Source organism: Lithobates pipiens, unplaced genomic scaffold, assembly GCF_037356315.1.
Source record: "Lithobates pipiens isolate NorthernLeopardFrog02 unplaced genomic scaffold, aLitPip1_a1.2 Scaffold_13, whole genome shotgun sequence".
Taxonomy (NCBI): domain Eukaryota; kingdom Metazoa; phylum Chordata; class Amphibia; order Anura; family Ranidae; genus Lithobates; species Lithobates pipiens.
The window spans coordinates 300,971,146-300,990,915 of NW_027507718.1; positions in this window are offsets into that span (position 1 = coordinate 300,971,146).

The window sequence follows — 19,770 nt, forward strand, 5'->3', positions numbered from 1 at the left end:
GGAGGTACTCCAGGATCCAGTTCACAACACAAAATTATACTTTCTAAAGGGACTGGGAGTTCCTAGCCTGTAAGGGGCTGTTGCTGATCTAACAGAGATTGTTAGTTTGTACAGAGGAATAAATTGTAACTGTATATATATGGAGAAAGTTGTCCCTGGTTTTGTCACTATCAAGTTGGGCATCCCATAATTCCTATCCTCATCCAAGGTATTACCCCCTAATAAAACACAAAAACAAAGCTCAAGGACTGTTCACTGTGTCTAGATGAAAATTGAAGATGTTATGTGCCTAGCTGTGCACCAGTCGGGGACCCTGACCTCTGCAACCCCTACTGGGGTAATGCTACATACTGTTGGGAAGGTATTTGGGAGAGGTTTTTAAAATATTATTGCTCCAATTCCCCTCTAGTTATATTGAGTGGTTCAATGCTTACCCATTTTACAAAGTAGAGCTTTAAGGTACTATTTTGCTGACACTAATTATTCCTTGTTAAATCCTAATTTTCTTGTGGCAGTAGTGGGCAGCTTTTTCACATTTGGTAGCAGTTGCTTAAAGTTAAACACTTTTTGCATCAGAATATATGCCCTAAATCATGTTATCATATCAAAATCTTCTAAGAATTGACCAATATAATCTCTACAGCTAGATTCTGCTAGATAAATACGAAATATTCAAGACAATTTAAACCCTCTGGATATGATCAGTACAAATAATAGCTTTTGCCAGGGAAAAGAAGAAGGGGGTCGTAGGGAGAACACTTGTTATTCATTATCTCATTTCTCTTCTTCTTGGACTTTGCTTCACTTTTATCTTCTTACTTCTCTTTTTTGTAATGCTCCTGAGCATAACTCGAGTTGTCATTGGTGTCTGGCCATCTTCACCTGGAAGCTATAGGTATACAGTGTCACTGGTGAGTTTTGTAAACCGATCTTTTGTTTTCTATACCTAGTTGGGGATTTTACACTGTTTAAAGCCGGCCATTCCCATCCCCTCCCCAGCCCAGCACTTCAGTGAGCGTGGGGAGAAGAGCAGAGAGCTGGTAACTGACAGTCACCAGCTCTCTGCTCAGGGAGCAGTGGTGTTTGTTCGCTTGGTTCTCGACCTTAGAGCTGGTGAGGGACAGATGTAGCATTATACCGATGCTGCATCTACCTAGGTAAGTATGATTCAGATGCAATTTTAAGGGTAATTTTCAATAATTTTAAATCGGCTGCTTTCATTAACAGGTGAACCTGCCATAAAGGTTCTTGTTCAGACACTTTCTGTTATAGGATGACAATGTCTTTGTATGTCATATGGAATCCAGCAATGGATTAGAATGTTTATGATGCACACTACCTTTTCAAGCTTTTAGACAAGTGCAATCTACTTTCTTCTCTGCAGGTGGCACTAGTTCGCAGCGGCATTGCAGCTAGAGAGGAACTCAAGAGGAACATGGTTCCTCTCTGTTTTTTTAAAGCCCTGGCTTCCCGGCTTGGCACGCATTTGTGAGTGGGTAGCATAGGGACAGGTACCCTGACTGTTAGGTACAGAACTAGTGGCTGGCAAAGGTTCTGGAATCTGTCAGTTCGGCGGAAACCAGCTCTCTACACGCTGTTGGGTGTTCCCGGTTGGACTGTTTTTCCACTGGGTTTATTGTGAACTATTTTTACATTACTTCAATACAAGTTCTTTAAATTGCAATTGGACTGTGTGTGTTATTTTCGCTGCACCTCACTACACCCCACCTACAAGCTAAATGTCATTCACTCGGGGTTTACATCTGTTTTAAGCTGTACCACAGTGACACTTCTCTGGCCAGTCCTATCTCTAACAGCGTAATGTGAATCCATGCATTTCAATTTGTTCTTTTAATGAGGTCACTATTGTTACAGGAGAGTCACAGGTTAGGTATTTCTTTAACCTACACAACACAATAAGTAAATAAGGTCTGTGCTCAAAAGAAAAAACCCCTAGTAGTTAGGAGGAGGAAAAATCTTGCATCTGTCTCAGCTGGGTTACAAAAAATGATGTTATGCCTATTTCAGTTTCTATCCAATTAGCTGTAAGGCCGCGTACACACGCGGGGACTGTTCGCCCAACTTTGTCCGTCAAACAGTTTCAGCAAACAGTCCGCTCAAAATTAGCATGGACGGACATGGCCACACACGACGAACGAACAGTTTGCTGAAACCGTGCGCGATGACGTGAACGGCACGTACGACGGGACGAAAAATACGACGTCCTATACACTGCATTATAACTTTCGGCGTGTAAATCCTTTCTGAGCATGCGCGGAACTTAGTTTGACGAACAAGCCTACACACGAGGGGACTGTTCGCTGAAACAAAGTTTCAGCGGACAGTTTTTCGGAAATTCCGAAAAACCTTGTTCAGCGGACTGTTCGCTGAAACTGTCCGCTGAAAGCCCACACACGAACGGACTGTCCGCCGAAACACTGTTCAGCGGACAAAGTTGGGCGAACAGTCCCCGCGTGTGTACGCGGCCTTACTGTATGTTATAGAACCAAACAGACATTAAAGTGGACCTTTCCCCCCTTTCAGTAAAAAAATAAAATAAAAATGACATCAGCATTTCTTTGCATGTTGATATACAGTAAAACCATCTTACATTCATAAGGGTAACTCCACTTTTATGTGGGAAAAAAATTGCAAATGAAAAAATAAAATAGCATATGCAATTGTAACACTAATCATATTGTAATTGAATGTTATTAAAAAATACCTTTCCTTATAAATGTCAAAATACAACATTCTCATCTATAAGCTACGATAATAAAATAAAAATAAAAAATTAACGTAAACATGAATGACAAAGACCGCTCTCAGAACTAAATTCCCGAATTCAGTGGCTAGAGTGCGCCCATAAACGAACGCAAGCATTAGCTTTCTTCCAAAACCTCCTTCAGACCAGAAGAACTTCTAGAAATATTAGGGAAAAAAATAAAATCGTAAATACATACTGTCCCAGAAATTTTAGGAAAACTGCTAGCTAGGCCATTCAAGCCAAGAGAGCTGCCTTGACTATACATTCCATGACAGACTCATCAGGACATAAACTGAATTCCAGCCCTGACATTGCTAAGCACTTTGTTGAGTACTATATGCAACTGTACAACCTACCCCTAGCAGATGCATCCACAGCCAATACATCAAGAAAACAGTCCATCACTGACTTCCTGAACCAATACAGCACCTCCCCAATCTCAAACACCGTGGCAAGGAATCTAGAATGCCCACTATCTGAAAAAGAAGCCAAACTAGCAATCTAACAGATGAAATTGGGCAAGGGTCCGGTACCAGACGGACTAACAGTGGGATATTACAAAACCTACATGGAACTCCTTATCCCCTCCTTTCTCTCTGCCTATAACTCCTTTGCATCACAACCAACACCCCCTCGAGATTTATTAAAAGCACATATCACAGTTATCCCAAAACCAGGGAAGGACCCCTCCTTGGTCACCAACTATAGATCAATCTCATTATTAAATGTTGACCTAAAATGATTTGCCAAAATGTTAGCCAACTGATTACTCCCCTTGCTTCCTCAGCTCATCTACCTTGACCAAATGGGTTTTATACCAGGCAGAGAGGCAAGGGATAACACACTCAAAGCGATTAACATTCATCACTGGCTCACAACTAATCATCACCCAGGGTTTCCACTTTCCCTCGACACAGAGAAGGCAGTCGATAGAGTGGTTTGGAACTACATGATGGAAGCTTTAAAGGCCACTGGTCTCCCTCATTGCATGCTAAACCTTACACTTACGCTCTACTCCAATCCCACAGCAAAAATTCATGTAATTGGCCACCTGTTGAATATCTTTTCAATATCGAATGGAACCCGCCTGGGGTGCCCTCTATCCCCCCTGATTTTTGTCCTTACCCTTGAACCATTACACTGACGCCTGAGAGTAAACCCTGATATCAAAGGAATTGAAATAACCCACCACACCTACAAACTAGCAGCATTTGCAGACGATAACCTCCTCTTTCTCACTGAACCACTTACATTGATCCCAAACTTACTCAAAGATTTCTAAACTTTAAATTTTTTAACCAACCTACAAATCAATGTTACAAAATCTCATGTCCTGAATGTTACACTACCTATGAATATATGACAACAATGCCAATCTAACTTCCCATTTAAATGGGAAAAACACATGATTTCATACCTTGTCATCTAGCTTTCCTCCTTCCTCACGGACCTATACTCCAAAAACTACCTACCGCTACTACAAACCATAAAGCACGATTTGAAGTCATGGTCCACTGGTTTCTTCTCTTGGTTTTGGCGGGGCTGCAATTATAAAAATGAACATTCTGCCTAGATTATTATACTTCCTTCAAACCATTTCCATAAAACGTCCCCCTACCTTCTTTTCAACATACCGGAAGGCCTGTATGGACTTCATATGGGGTGACTCACGGCCATGACTGAGTTACTCTAGACTGACGATTCCCAAACTTAAAGGCAGCATAGGTCTCCCAGACCTCCAGAAATACCACAAAGCATACAACCTGGCCAGAAAAGTCGACTGGAACATCCACTCTAAGGTAAAGGCATGGGTTCAGCTAAAACACACTTCTATCTGAACCCATGTCCCCTTCTATGCTATCTCAACTCCCCTGAATAACTTCCAGACATACCCCTTTGACTTGCATTAATTCACCTAACTGTAATCACCTTCCAGGAAGCATGCCGTAAGCACCAAATACCTTCAATACCAGGCCCTATGACCCCACTCCGACAAAACCCAGATTACCCTCCAGGAACCTCCACTTCCTTTCTCACGGACTCATGCCCATACTCTACCGTCCAAGCAGAGCAATTCTACGAGAGAGGCCGCCTCCTCAAACAATCCCAAATAGCCTCCCAGATGACAAATCATACATTCCCATTTTAAACATATGTACAGATTCAACATTTGCTTGAAAATCCTAACCCTAGACCCTATTGGTCCAGACAGAAGACCCCCTTTGAATCACTGTGCCTGAAAACAAAACCCCAAAATCACCTAATTTCTCACACATATGCTCTATTATTTGCAGACATTGACCCCAATGCTAATCTGGCCAGTAGCAAATGGGAGTAAGAACTCTCAATCGACCTATCAGATCAAGCAAGAGTGGGAGAATATCTATAGATGTATTCACAAGGGATCTGTAAATGTGTATGCACAGGAGAACACTTTCAAAATATTTTCGAGATGGTACAGGACCCCCCATAGATTGCATGCAATATTCCCATCAGTCTCCACACAATGCTGGAGATGCGAGGAGGAGCAGGGATCACTGCTACAAATCTGGTGGACCTGTCCCAAACTCTAACTTTTCTGGAAGGAGGTTCACAGACTCACGAACCAAATTACCACTTCCACTCTCGAATTTTCACCAGCACAGTTTTACACTATTCTTTGATTCCAAACAATGCTTACCTTCGCTCACTTGCCATGCATATGGTAAATGCAGCAAAGATGTGCATACCAGCTAAATGGAGCTCTTCAGAACCACAGACTATAGCCGTCTGGTTCAAGCGCATACAAAAAACTGCAGAAATGGAAGACCTCATTCACCAAGCGAGAGACACCCCCTCCAAATATGGGAAAATATGGTCTTGCTGGCTACACTTCGCCACAACAGACGAATACAAGCAACTCATGAATTGACATACCCTTGAAGAGCTGCGACGGGAGAGAAGGGTCAAATTCTCAACCCAACCTCCCCCGAAAATATTCATAGCCACTCCCTCGGATCCCTTACATACTTCCCCCTCCTTTCTTATTTTCTTGCTTCCCACAAGGCAATTTATTAAACTATAACAGCAATCATACGTAGTATGACCTGACAGTCTCTGATAGAACAGAGACTTGGCAATCACTAAGATGTGCTAGTCCCAAGAAAAAACAAACACAGCCTTGTTCACACGCCAGAAACATCAGATCAATGTATCCAATGACCGTATGCTTATTGTCTTGTTAATTGCATTACGTAACAATTGACCTATTTTAAATGATCACATTTCTGTATTCTACTCGTTATTACAGCGGCTGCGCCCGCAAATATGCTTTCTAATGTCCTGTCTTTATCCCACAAAATAAAAATTGTTTTAAATAAATAAATAAAAATGTGTATGTTTAAAATATAGATGAACAACATAGAATGTTCTTTCCTGAAGTTTGAATGACTCTTAATTACTTCTAGAATATGTCTGTCAGACACAGAACAATGCCCTTACCTACTGTACCTTAATGTATTCAAATGTTACAATGGATTGTTATATGATGTTTCTATGTTCACTCAATAAAAATGTATAAAACAAAAAAAAATTACCTTTCCTTTTCAATCTGCAGCGCTGTCATTTTCTGTTGAATGCATTGCAATATGGCTACCTGGAGGTATTCTGTACACTGATGTCATTTCCTGCTTGTGTGATGGGCTCACTGATTTTCCTATAAGAAGTGGCGTTGCTAGGCAGGTGCGGAGGGTGCGGGTCGCACTCGGGTGACACCCGCCAGAGGGGTGACACCTGTGGGTAGTGGCACCGCCAACACCGCCTGCCGCACTGTGTACTGCTGCGCCCGGCGCGCCGCGGTTGTTTCCCTCAGCGGAGCGGAACTAAGCGGCCTCCCCCTCCTCTCTGTTTACATACACAGAGGAGGAGGAGCCGAGCTCCAGGGACACACACCGCTGTGTGTATGATTACTGCTGGTCTGAGGTAAGGGGGGGTGTCTGCACAGAGGGGGGTCTGCACTGGGGGGTCTGCACAGAGGGGGGGTCTGCACTGGGGGGGTCTGCACAGAGGGGGGTCTGCACAGAGGGGGGGTCTGCACAGAGGGGGGGTCTGCACTGGGGGGTGTCTGCACTGGGGGCGGGTGTCTGCACTGGGGGGTTTCTGCACAGGGTCTGCAGTCTGCACTGGGGGGTCTGCACTGTGGGGGGGTATCTGCACTGGGGGCAGGTGTCTGCACTGGGGGGTCTGCATTGGGGGTGGGTGTCTGCACTGAGGGGTCTGCACTGGGGGGGTGTCTGCACGGGTGTCTGCATGGAGGGGGGTGTCTGCACTGGGGGGTGTCTGCATGGGGGTCTTCATGGAGGGGGTGTCTGCACTGGGGGGTCTGCACTGGGGGGTCTGCACTGGGGTCTGCATGGAGGGGGGTGTCTGTACTGAGGGGGGTCTGCACTGGGGGGTGTCTGTACTGCTGGGGTTCGGCACTGAGGGGGGGTCTGTAACTGAGTGGGGTCTGTACTGAGGTGGGTGTCTGTACTGTTGGGGGGTCTACACTGGGGGGTCTGCACTGAAGGGGGGTGTCTGTACTGTTGGGAGGTCTGCACTGGGGGTCTGCAGTGAGGGGGGGGTGTCTGTACTGAAGGGGGTCTGCACTGAGGGGGGTGTCTGTACTGAAGGGGGTCTGCACTGAGGGGGGTGTCTAATGCTGAGGGGTTTGCACTGAGGTGGGGGTGTCTGTACTGAGGTGGGGGTGTCTGTGCCGATGGGGGGTCTGCAGCGAGGTGGCAGTGTCTGTACTGAGGTGGGGTCTCTGTACTGATGGAGGGGTCTACACCGAGGTGGGGGTGACTATACTGAGATGGGGGTGTCTGTGCCGATGGGGGGTCTGCAGCGAGGTGGCAGCGTCTGTACTGAGGTGGGGTCTCTGTACTGATGGGGCGGTCTGCACCGAGGTGGGGGTGTCTGTACTGATAGAGGGGCCTGCACTGAAGGGGTGTCTGTACTGAGGGGGGAGGTTTATACTGAGGGAGGGGGAGTCTGTATTGAGGGAGGGGGATCTATACTGTGGGAGAAGGGTCTGTAGTTAGTGGAGGGGGTCTGTACTGAGGGGGGGACTATAGTTGGTGGGGGGGGTGACACCATTTTTTTTTCGCACCGGGTGACACCAACCCTAGTGACGCCACTGCCCATAAGTCTGCACTAAGATTCAAATCAGATTTTGAGCATCCTCTGCAACATTGGCATCCCATTCATTACAATGGCTTGCTTTAATGCAATGCACATAAAGAGATGATATAATGCAGGTACAGCAATGCACTCTAAAGATGTAAATGGGCCCTTAAGCTAAACTCATGGAAGATAGACTGGACAGACAGAAGTACAAATCTTTTTGCAAGTAAAACAGCTCCCATATACAGTATGTATCTTATCTGTGTTAAGCTATTTGCCCAGAGTGCAGCTTTAAAATTATGAAAAAGCCAGTTCTCTTTTTATGGTTCCCAAGTACATGATTGGATATTCAAGGTTCACTGCATTTCATTTTTCTCATAGCTAGCATGTTAATTTCCAATGTTTAAAGCAATAAATAATTATTTTTTTACTTTTATACATTTGGACCTTAGTCTGGTTATCTTATTGTCTATGGGAGTAAATCTACTCCCATTTTAATTATGTACTTTCATTATATATTTTTAAATATGTCATTACAGTCTTCTGGGAGTATAGTCCATTTATAGAAAAAAATTAACACTTTTATTTCAACACACATTGTCCTATTTCACCAGGAAAATGCATGCAATTCATAAAAGTTTGATAGGGAAAGTCTTAATGCCAAAATGAAGAAAAGAAAATGGTGAACTAACCAGATAAGAAAAAATATGAACTGTGATAAAACACAACAAACAAAGCAGAAATCCAGCCACATGGTTAAATATAGAGTTTAAATATGTATGGGTGAACTGTTTTACGTTGTAAAATAATTGTATTTTCAGACCGGTACTTAGAAGAACAGTAAACAACCTAGACAGCAAATCATGCACATTGTACAGTGCAGTGCAGTCATAGTTTCCATGTGTGCCGTAGACAGCGGCGCGCAGGCGCACTGAGCGTGGCATCATCACCAACGAAGATGCCGCGCGTGTCAGCTCTCGTGCCATCATCGCGGCTTCGCTGAATGACAGCGGCGGAGCAGCAAGACCCCACCGAGAAGATGGATGCGCCGGACTACAGGGGACAGTGGTGACATCGCTGGCTCCTGTGTCAGGTAAGTGACACATAATGGACTACTGTGCGATGCATAGTAGTCCATTATGCTTTACCTTTGCAGGGAATGAAAGAGGAAGTAAACTCATCAGGGTTTACTTCCTCTTTAACCACTTGCAGACCGGACCATTTTGCTGGTCAAAGACCAGACCACTTTTTGCGATTCGGCACTGCGTCGCTTTAACTGACAGTTGCGCGGTCGTGCGACGTGGCTCCCAAACAAAATTGACGTCCTTTTTTTCCCACAAACAGAGCTTTCTTTTGGTGGTATTTGATCACCCCTGCGGTTTTTATTTTTTGCGCTATAAACAAAAATAGTGCGACAATTTTGAAAAAAACTCATTATTTTTTACTTTTTGTTATAATAAATATCCCCCAAAAATATATAAAAAAACATTTTTTTCCCTCAGTTTAGGCAGATACGTATTCTTCTACATATTTTTGGTAAAAAAAATCGCAATAAGCGATTATTGATTGGTTTGCGCAAAAGTTATAGCGTTTACAAAATAGGGATAGTTTTATAGCATTTTTATTAATAATTTTTTATTATTTTTTTTTTTACTAGTAATGGCGGCGATCAGCGATTTTTATTGTGACTGCGACATTGTGGGGGACCCATCGGACATTTTTGACACATTTTTGGGACCATTGTCATTTATACAGTAATCACTGCTATATAAATGCAGTGATTCCTGTGTAAATGACACTGGCAGTGAAAGGGTTAACCAGTGGGTGGCAGTGTAGGTGTTAAGTGTTCCTAGGGGTGTGTTACTAACTGTGGGGGGGTTGGGCTTTCATTTAGTGAACACTGATCTCTGCTCCAATCACATGGAGCAGAGATCGGCGTCACTAGTTGCTAGGCAGAATTGAGAAATGTTGTTTACACAGCATTTCCTCCATTCGGCCGCTCCGTGAGACGATCGCGGGGATGCCCGCGGCGATCGAGTCCGCGGGTCCCGCGACCGGACTCACGGGGGTCCCGACCAGCGCGGGAGCGCGCCGCCGGTGGCGCGCTCCCGATGGCAGGGCGGCATTGAATATCGGACGTACCTGTACGCCAATATGCCTGCCCATGCCATTCTGTCGACGTACATCGTCGTGCGCTGGTCGGGAAGTGGTTAAAGTGGTTGTAAACCCCCACCTATCCCCAGTGATGTTAACAGCCTCAAATGATACACAGAGATTAAACAAATCCTTCCTACATAGGTTTTACTTGTTTTTCTCAGCCCTTACTTCCCTACCCCCCTTCAAAAGGGCAGAATCCTGTTAAAATCCTTTTCCATCTATAAGGCCTCATGTACACTGGCAGCTCCTGAAAGTGAGTTTAAGAGCTTTTGCCGTTTTTTTGCCAAAGCTCCCAAACTCAACTCCATTAAAAGCGTGTCCATGTACCCATAGGCTTTTGGCATCGTTTAGGAGCTGCCGCATTTAGGTGAACTTTAGCATCCCTCTTCTGAATATTGCGTTCACGATAGGAACATTTTGACCGCCAATTTGTCCATGTTTTTCCACAGCTACAGTAAATGTAAGCTAGTGTACATGAAGTCGTAGTAGCAGAGGGGGCGAAAAGGCTGCAGTTACACTGTGTGAGAGCTGATTGGAGGAAAGGAACACACCCCCCTTCACACATCACAAGAACTGTGTTGTGAATAGACAAGCTGCATGCTTAGCTCCCTCCCTGACACAAATTTTATCTCATGAGTCGGGAAAACTTCTCAGAAGCCGATAACAGAGGAATGAAGCACCAGAGAGAAATTACTCTTAGAGCTTTGGAGAAAAAAAGACATTACAGATATATGTGCTTTGCTCAGATTTCATAACTGAGGTTTACAACCACTTTACGTAAATCAGGATCCGTATAAGTAGGTGGGTGACCTCAGTTTTCCTAAATAATATAGCTTGGTCTCTCCCCAACACTGGACAACAAAGAAGCATCAGCACAAAGACAATGCCATATACCTATCTCATCCTCCATGTTCAAGCCAACCCAAAGGCAGTGGAGGCACCCATTGTGGGTGCAACAAACAATTACAATGTAAGGAGTACCAGCGAAGCAGAGGATAGAAATTATAGTTTATAGGACTAAGGGTGTGCCACAGTGCTGGGTCGACCTGTGACCCTTATCATTGCTTTGTGGACATTTCCTTTTTTACACATGCCCAGGAAGCTAAAATAACAGGGTAGACATTGAAAGCCCAGCCACAGTTATTGGTAGTGTACATTACTTGAGGAGAACAGATACATGCAGGGGGATTAACAAAGTCTGGTGCCAATGCACCAATTGCAATATGCACATGTATTTAGCCTTTTATGCACCAAATAAATAAGTGTTGTAGAAAATGTTGTTAATTTGCATGATAGTAGTATACAGAAAAAGATATTGCCAAATAGTAAATAACAGAGTACTTAAAAGCAATCTCCAGGTTTTCAGTGACTTTGAATAGTTCGTTTGGACCAAGCTGATCTAAACAAACTATTTATTTTACTAAGTGCCTCACTGGCTCTAAGCACTATATCTACTGAATGTAGCCTCTGGCTGTGAGACAGAGACTTCCCATCTCACACCGGAACAGAATAGAGTCAGTCTAAGTGGCGCTCAGCCATTCATAGGCAGCTTTCTATTGTGTAAATGAACACAGAGCTTTGTCTGATTGGCAGGTTGATGACTTCATGCTTTCTGACTCAGCCAATGATAGGAGGCTTTATATTTATTCACAGAATACAAAGCTGCCTATGAATTGGTGCTGTTTAGACTGACTTTTTTTCCAGGTGTGAGACAAAAGTCTCTGCCTCACAGCCAAAACCCTGCACTGAAGCAAAAATCTGCAGAAAATCTGATAGTGTGTATGGGGCTTATGGAAATACATTTTCACAGTCACAGAAATCCCAGAGATCAGCGTTAACATAATTTTTCTGGTTTTAAGTTACTGCAGAATCTAGTTTAATCCAATGTATCAGAGTCAATGGCCCTCATAATGATTCTCTCAGCATGTGTATGTGATTTTGATGGAGAAAGAGCTACAGATGCAACCATCTTTTCAGGACCCTGAGAAGGGAGTTTATCAAAATTACATGACCAATCAAAGGAAATTAGGAATGGCTGAGATGTGTAGAAGTGTTTCATGGGACTCAGCAGCCTATCCCTCAGAAACAATTTCCCTGACTATATCCATATTTTCATATGATCACATGCTACACTATAATACTCAATATTTTAAATTGAAATGTTTTTAAGCCTGGTTTACAATATGCTAATTTCAAATATCTGGGTTTCATTATTTAGTCTGGGTCCTGAAATGACTGATTATAATGCTGCTAAAAGCCTTGCTGGCACTGTTAAAAAGGCAAAAGGTGTGAATCTTAACATTGATTCATAAAGCCTTTTTTTCAAACTCAATTCAGGAAACAGGTTTTGAAATCATTTCATGCTGGTATAGTGTCCTGAAAACATTGCTTAAAAGAGTACTATGGAAATGCAAAAATAGGTAGTACATGCTACCCTCATACCTGCATTGCATTTCCTACTTTCCTCAGCCCTTTAGTTTTTGTAGAATAGTCTTTTGAAGATTCCAGAATCAGCCTCTAACAGATCTTTCTCAGTTCAAAAGTTTCCAGGGGGTGGAAACAGCTCCACAATCCAGCCCCACCTTTACTCTTTCCCTCTGGGGGAAATGTGGGTGTGTTTGGTGAAGAGGTGCACACCCAAACTGCTATCTAGAATGAGCACATTCTTCACATGCCTCCCCAGCTAAAACCCTTAAGCAGCATGACAAAAGCAGTGAAGTCCTCACCTTTCCCTGGCTATTATCTGCAAGCTCTCCTTTGCAAGACTCCAACACCTCTCTCCTGGGCTTTGATGTTCCTGTGTCCTCAAAATCCCCCCCCCCCTCCTCCTATTTAGAGGCTTTCCAAGTCTGTCGGCTTCTCCTCCAGTCAATGGGAGAGGGGCTCTTTTCCAGCAATGAACACAGGTAAGCTCTCTACACATAGCACTGTGTTATTTCAGAAGAGGAGACATTGTGTCCTGTGTCTGTTCTCTGAAATGAACACAGTGCTATGTGTATAGAGCATACCTGTATACTGTACATAATCAGGTCTGCAGGGGAGATGGAAATTGACAACTTCCTGTCGTCTAAAGCAAAATATTCATGTTTAGAACCTGGATATGTCCCCAGATTCTACTTTATTGTACAGGGGTGGTGAGGATAGGAATGACATCAGTAATGGTGGTGGTGAGGAGGATAGGGATGACATCAGTGGTGAGGATAGGGATGACATCAGTGGTGGGGATAGGGATGACATCAGTATCGGGGGTGGTGAGGATAGGGGTGACATCAGTAACAGTGGTGGTGAGGATAGAGATGACCTCAGTGGTGGGGATAGGGATGACATCAGTGGTGGGGATAGGAATTACATCAATAATGGTGGTAATGAGGATAAGGATGACATCAGTAACAGTGGTGGTTAGGGATGACATTAGTTGTGGGGATAGGAATGACATCAGTGGAGGTGGTGAGGATAGGGATGACATCAGTAATGGTGGTGGTGAGGACAGGGGTGACATCAGTGGTGGGGATAGGAATGACATCAGTAACAGTGGTGGTGGTGGGGATAGGAATGACATCAGTAACAGTGGTGGTCGGGATAGGGATGACATCAGTGGTGGTGATAGGAATGACATCAGTAGCGGGGGTGGTGAGGATAGGGATGACATCATTAACAGTGGTGGCGAGGATAGGGGTGACCTCAGTGGTGGGGATAGGGGTGACATCAGTGGTGGGAATAGGAGTGACATCAGTAACGGTGTTGGTGAGGATAGGGATGACATCAGTAACGGTGGTGGTGAGGATAGCGGTGACATCAGTTGTGGGTATACAGTAGGGATGACATCAGTGGTGGGGATAGGAATATAAAATGTATAAAAATATGTAGATATGTAGAAGAATACACATTGGCCTAAACTAAGAAAAAAAATGTTAAAAAAAAAAGAAAATGGGGATATTTGTGTGCTGAATCACAAAAAATGGCCTGGTCATTCAGCAGCCAAATCTTCCAGGGCTGAAGTGGTTAAAAATAATGGCTTATAAATTCTGTATCTTAGCTAAAACGCAGCCGAAAGCCCTTATAACTATAATAATGATATGTTTTACAGATCTAGGAGTTAGACATGTACGTACATGCTTCCTCTCAATGTAAAATTCTCTCTACAAATTCTGTTTGCACCATTATTGAGACCTTTGTCCAAATGTGTAAAAATTAGTTAAAGAATTGCTCATAAAAGGTTTGTAAAAAGGCAGTTTACTTAATAAAAAATGACAAAATTTTATTTTTGCCATTTTCTAAACATGTGTTTCTTTTGTTGAAGCATTGCCCTTAGTCCCTGAGCCCGCTGCAGGCAGAGATGGCTCATGTCCAAAATAATTGGTTTATCCAGCGTTCAGAACATTTGTTTTAAATATCTTTACATAACAAGTGTTGAACAGACACTACAGTAAAAAACAGTTATTTTCTAGCAGCAATATTGGTCAGGCTCTGTGTTACGGCTTTACCTAATATAATATGGCAGGTTTACTCCACAGGCAGACTCCCATTATCAGGGTCTATAGCTATGATATGTCAGAGTTCTGCCTTATCTTTTGTACACTGTACAAACATCCACCACACCCAGTGAACATATTCAGCACACAAAACTGATATTTTAGTTTTGGAAAGACTACCAGCTCTTCCTGTCATATGACGCTCAGTCAGGATAACTGAACCACCGCCCGGTCGTCATTCTGCTATAGGCCGGACGGGAAGTGGTTAAATGATAACTACAAAAATTTGGGACAGTTGTATATTTTTTTTCTTAAAGTAATTATAAATATAAACTCAAAAAAGTACCTTCTGTTGCTCTCAGCCTCCTCTAAATTCCTTCTTTTTTTTTTGCTTCTGTGATCTGACTTCCTTTTAGAGGGTGGCTAAGTTTGTTCTGCATGATCCCACTGTATGTAGGAGCGTAGCCACCAGTGGTGCCCCGAGCCCACCCTTTTTTGAAGTCTATTAGAGCCACTGGCTCTAATCACGTCCTTCAAAAAAAAAAACACCCCCCCCCTCCCATTGCAATCCATACGTCCGGTGCCTTGCATGTAGATCAGGAGGCCGGATGCATGGAGGATGGGGGGGTTATGCCTGTGTGCGCCCTAATGGATGGGCTGCCACTATTAGCCAACCTTTCTTGCTTACTTCCAAGAAAGATTAGGAACTATGGAATATGGGATTTGTAGTGTGCATAGGGAACATGACCTCAACTAATATGCACTGCTTGTTCCAAGCAACAGCAAGTGAATGGGGAAAATGAAAGGTTCAGGACCTCACATGAAATTTCAAGAAGGCAGAAAAATACTGTCAGTACAATTTCATTAAAAATAGAATACAGGACCATTAAGTAGAGTATATGTATGGATTATGTTTGGAGAATAAGGATATCATTTAGTGTCACTTTAACTTTATGCATTTTTAAAATGGTGTTTTGTATAAAATATAAACAATTATAAAAAAAAACTATACATTCTCAGCTTTACCCATGTATAGCAGTTATTATGTAGTTAGCTTTTAGTACAATGGGATCACTTTGATTTATCCAACATTACAAAAAGAATGTTAAATTACTCTTTGCTGCAGCAAAGACTCCAGCAGATGTGTCAGGGCCAGGAATGTTGACAGATATATTTCATCAATGAAATTTCATTGAAAAAGTGAGTTAATAATTTACCTGATCTGCAGTCATGAAAAACGAAAGTGGATTGCCTTTAATTAGTGACTGTAAATATGCTTGTCACTTTTAGTATACAAACTGATGTCTGCCACCAAGAGCTGTGTTGGTTTTCGTCTGAAGATAAGTTGGTTTAGAGCCCAAAACATTCTCAGTCATGGTCAACTGATTGGTGGGTGATTCTTTGAGACTTATCTACTGGGCATTACTTAGTAGACGGAACTGTATTTAATCATATGAGCAAAACACATTTAAAAGGACAATTCAGAAAACAGAAGCTAACGGACGATCAGCCATTCATAAGAAACAAATTTTCAATGTTACTTGTATAATACAGATTATAGCATAGGCCCCATTTACACTTGTCAATATGGAATTGTGGGTAGAATCCGCATGATTCTGCTTGTGATTCCAAATTGTGCCGCGACAGCTGCAAAATGCGCAATGCGTGTTTTGGTGCCATTTAAAAAGTGTTTGAAGCACACTTTTTTTGGGCAACAAACATGAATAAGGCAACCCATTGAAGGGAATGGGCTGCCCTATGTGCGTCACATGGAATCATGTGAAAATTTCCTACACATAATCGTGAGCGAGAACGCGAGTTCCTGATACGCGAAGGAAAAACTTGACACTCCCACATTTTTTTTTAACCCTTGCTTACCAGGTTGCAGGTTATCCACAATTCAAATACCCACCCAGGGGATCTAGCATTGTCCTACTGATATCCCCTTCTCTGCTGCCACCGCTCCTGTGCTGCCATGTTTTATCATTGGGAGGCTGCTGTCTCTTCCAGGCTCAGCTGGCCTCCCTTTGGCACTTTGCTAGGCATGCCCCCTCCTCCTTTTGTGAATAGAATACTAATGCTCCATACACATGGTCAGATTTTCCGACAGAAAATGTGCGATCGGATCATGTTGTCTGAAAATCCGATTGTGTGTGGGCTCCCTCTGACTTTTTCCGTTGCAATTTCGGACGCACAAAGTTTGAAAGCAGGATCTAAAATTTTCAGACAACAAAATCCGATCATTTAAATTCCAATCGTGTGTAGACAATTCCGACGGACAAAGTGCCACGCATGCTCAGAATAGACTAAGAGACCAAAGCTATTGGCTACTGGCCTCTTTATAGTCCCGTCGTATATGTTGTTGTATGTTCTGAACAATCAGATTTTCCGACAACTTTGTGCGACCTTGTGTATGCAAGACAGGTTTGAGCCAACATCCGTCGGAAAAAAAAACATGGATTTTGTTGTCAGAATGTTCCACCGTCTGTATGGGGCATTAGTGTGGGGATATACTGTATCTCAGAAAGCACAGGGAGCACAATGTTTGCCTAGGTGAGTGAGGAGCATGGGGAATAGGACCGAAAACTGTTGATTGAAAAAAAAGGGGAGGAGGGTTGGACAAGCAGGACGTTTTTTCAGGGTGAAGATCCACTTTAAGATACATTGGCAAATCTTTCATTATCGATGATGCTTGAGAACATGCTGGGAACTATGTGCAATCAAATTGGAATTAGCAGCTTTATATCTCTACTGCAAATTTTGATTAATCCACATGCATCATGGTATCCCAAATTACAAAAGTAATTATAAACCTGAAATAACTATACACACACATCAATAGTTGAATGGCTTTAACGTGGTTGCAGTGTTTAGTCCAAAAAAAAACAAGCCTTAAAAAGGTAGGCTAACTGATAAAAGTAATAACCAGGTTTTAATAAAAATTTACTTTGTCCCTCCAACCTTATGCTCTCTGTCATTCCTGTCAGTAATAAATCACAGATAGGGGCTTAAATAGCTGGTTGCTGCATGTTACTCTGCAGCCTGACAATTTAAAACAATCACAAGCTGCTCAGCATGTTCACATCTCCTACACCAGTGGGCATCAACCCTGTCCTCAGGGCCCACTAACAGGCCAGGTTTTATGTATTACCTTGGGGATATGCAGACTAGAATACTGCAATCACTGAGCAGCAAATGATATCCCCTGTGATGTATTTCAGTTATCTTGCAAACCTGGCCTGTTAGTGGGCCCTGAGGACAGGAGTTGATGACCACTGTCCTACGCCACCTACAAAAATTACAAGCATACACACCCCTGTGCATATCCCATGTGGGGCTTTTTTAAGCAATGCAGGCCCTTCCATTTCCAGTGGAGTGTTTACCATTATCGGAATAAGAACTAAATGTTTTTCAAAAATGTATTTAAACCTCTGGTAGTTAAAGAGCAGAGGAACCGAGAAAGTAGATGCCCACGTATATTCCAATTATACTTGCATTAGCAATCTGTCTGCAATTCACCTGGGATAGTTCCTTCCCTTGTTCTATGCATGTATTTTTTCCTCTATTCTATATCTTTTGCACCTACAGTACCTATTTTTACTTCCTAATGAAGTTCTTCATTCTTTATTTTATGTGTTATATCCTCATCATGCCATCAGTGTTTCAAGAATTGTTATTAAATCCTGTAATCATGTAACTTACTTATCTTTATAGTTTTTATACTCTTTGTAATGGAAATATGAGGCCTAAAATTATTTTTACCTTCATGAATATTATTGTGAACTTTTGATAGGGGTCAAAGTCTCAGTTCCAAAGAAATTCCAGGAACTGGACAATCTGAGAACCGCTGTAATAAAAGGACATTATAAATCAGCTGAAAAGCTAAAAAAAAAGCTAAAAAAAAAGTTAAAAACGTTAAAAACCGCTATTGCAAAAACATTGAAAAACTCACTGCAAAGCTACTTAATATAAAGTCCAGTGTGCATGAGGCCATATTAGTAAAATTCTTTATTTACATTGCAACATCATTCTTTTTTGTATTACTTACTTACTTTGTATTTTATCTGTGACATAACTGCTTTTAAAGTTTTACCAGCTACGTTATATTTGATTATTGGTCAGCCTCCTTTCTGTATCAATAAATTAGATCATTATTTTTTAACACAGTTATCATTTGTTGTTATTTTTTATTTTTTTTTTGGTGATAGCGGCATCAGAATTGGCTAGATTCTTATATAGACAAAAGGTTATAATCACTTTTTTTATTTATCATTAATAAGTGATGTAGTAGAAATCACCAAAACATTTTTGAACATGTAGGCATAATCTAGTTTTCTCAGATCAAATTAATTGGGGTCTTACTAGGATTATATTTTCTTTGGAGGATATTTGAATATATTTTATTTGAGGATTTAAAATGTATTTGTTATAATTACTGAGCAATAATCTTTATTTCTTATTTTGCTAATATGTATCACATTTTATATAAGCTTTGGGGAATGGCTCAAACCCTAATCTGTTTCCAAGGCGATTACTATTATTCTACAGTGAGTATATGCATGCAATATATTTAAAAAATAATTAAAGGCACTGCTATTTACAGGTGATATTGGTTGTCTGGGGATTCTTAAACAGTTTGATTTATTCAAGGTTTACACCTAATATTATGGCATGTTTTCACATGCAGACTTTGTTTTTACATTACAACTGATTGACTCAAACATTCTTGTTTCTGAGCTGTCGGATGCAATCTTTTTTTTATGGCCAATGAAGCCTATGAAGTTTAAAAAGAGTTTTAGCACAAGACAGTGGTGTCACTAGGATTGGTGTAATCTGGTGCGGTAAAATATAGTGTGACCCCCCCACCTCAATAATTTTTTTCCCCATATAGCACCGAATATATTGGCAACAGTAGTGCCATTAACAACTATAAAGCAACTAGCAAACACACATGTGCGGGAGTGATGTCATTGCAGCTCTGGCCATACTTCATTATCTGCTGTCCTCAGGGACAGATCTGATCCAGAGATTCCACTGTGTGGCGATCACTGGATTGGATCTGTCCTCGGTGACAGCAGATAATGGCATAATTGGCATTGATGATTTGATTTGGATTTTGGAACTGACGCTGTGTTGCTTGCTGGGCTGGATCTGATGGCCGCATTGAAGATGGCAAAATGCTGTGACCTGCCGACAACAAGGTTGACGGTATCTGATGGTTGCAGTCAGGGA